This window comes from Rhagoletis pomonella, unplaced genomic scaffold (assembly GCF_013731165.1).
Source record: "Rhagoletis pomonella isolate Grant_MI unplaced genomic scaffold, Rhpom_1.0 Rhpom_scaffold_00002, whole genome shotgun sequence".
In the NCBI taxonomy this organism is placed as follows: Eukaryota; Metazoa; Arthropoda; class Insecta; order Diptera; family Tephritidae; genus Rhagoletis; species Rhagoletis pomonella.
Window position 1 is genome coordinate 1,059,599 of NW_023458556.1, and position 1,852 is coordinate 1,061,450.

Genomic DNA, 1,852 nt, shown 5'->3' on the forward strand with positions numbered 1-1,852 from the left:
CGCATGCCCGACGACTGGAATTTAAACGTGCTCTGCCCAATCCACAAAAAAGGCGACCTCGCCATTCGCGCTAACTATCGCGGGATCAGCCTTCTAAGCATAGGTTGCAACGTCTTATCGAGCGTATTGTGTGAAAGACTGAAGCCCACCGTCAACGAACTGATTGGGCCTTATCAGTAGCTTTAGACGTGGCAAGTCCACCATAGACCAGGTATTCACTATACGCGAAGTCTTGGAAAAGACCCGAGAGAAAAGGATCGACACTCAACACCTACTTGTCGATTTTCAGAGCCGCTTTCGATAGCACTAAGAGAAGTTGTTTATACGCCGCGATGCCTGAATTTAGCATCCCCTCGAAACTGACACGGCTGTGTAAAATGACGTTGAGCCATACCACCAGCTCCGTCAGAATTGGAAAAGACCTCTCCGAGCCGTTTGATAGCAACTCCCTTGCATGTGATTTCTTCAATCTGAAGTTGGAAAATATAATAAGGGCAATCGCAGAATCCATCGTAGTCCGATTTTTCGTGAAATCTAGCTATTCGGATTCAGTGAGAGCAATTTCGTAGATTTCACGAAAAATCGGGACTAGAATGGATTCTGTGACAGCCCTGAAAAAGAGCTGCAGAACTGAACCGCTCAGGAACAATTTATTACAAGTGTGTGCAATTGCTGGCGTACGCCGATGACATTGATAGTCGGTTCTACGTAACCGGAACGACCCAGATTTATATCTGGCCAAGGACTGTAACTTCAGCAACACTCTTCAAAAACTTTTTTGGGAATTAGTATGCTGTTACAACAAAAAAACCATCATCGTCGGTAACAAGAACCGCGAAGTCTGTTCTGCCTTTTCCATGTTTCCATGGTCAACGAGGACAAGACGAAGTATCTCCTGTCATCAAACAAACAGTCAGCGCATTCGCGCCTTGACACCCACGTCACTGTTGACAGTTATAATTTCGAGATATATTTCTGGTATATTGCGCAGAAGCATGGACAATGGCAACATCCGATCAGACGGCTCTTGGAGCATTCGAGAGGATGATCTTATGGAAGATTTACGGGCCTCTACGCATTAGCGACTACCGCAGACGATGGAATGATGAGCTGTATGAGCTTTACAACAGAGGTGGCCAAAACTCACACAATCATATATTTCAATTTTCCTAATAGGGAATTTACATTATTCAACTATGCGCTCAACTCACGCAGGGTTTCAAGAAAAAAAGTTGAATGGCTAAGTGTTGGCTGGCGACCAACATCGTTGAAAGCGATTATACGGTGTTCGCATGAGGCGATTTTGCGTTCAACTCGCGCAGGGTTGCACGACATTCCCTATAAACGATGAGAGAATGAAGAGAATAACCGCCCTGTTCCCACATCATGGACAAAATCCATCTTGTGACTATTGTCACAATTACAGCGGCTAAAACACAATATCAACATTGTTTCGCCGTTGTCGCGTACTCAGTAAGTCATAACAATAACAATGACTATTGTCAGTATTACAGCGCTTAAAATAAATTTGCGGTATAGTATTAGGCGCATTGGTAAAACCAATAGTCAGCCCCAGGTGAATTTATACACGGTGGTGTTGATGGCGATTTTAGATTTTCGCCGCCTCACTTCCTAATGTCAAAATGATGTGTTTGTTGTAAACAAGGCGAATTCATATTACAACACACATCATTTTGATATTAAGAATAAATTCGCCTTGAGTCAGCCGTTGAGTTTTGTCAGTGGCGTTGAATAGGGCCACGATTGAGAGAAATAGAGGTTGCGCCAATCACGGTACCGCTATTCTCTCTCAGTGAATTTGACAGAATCGTTGTTTGTATGACGTCACACT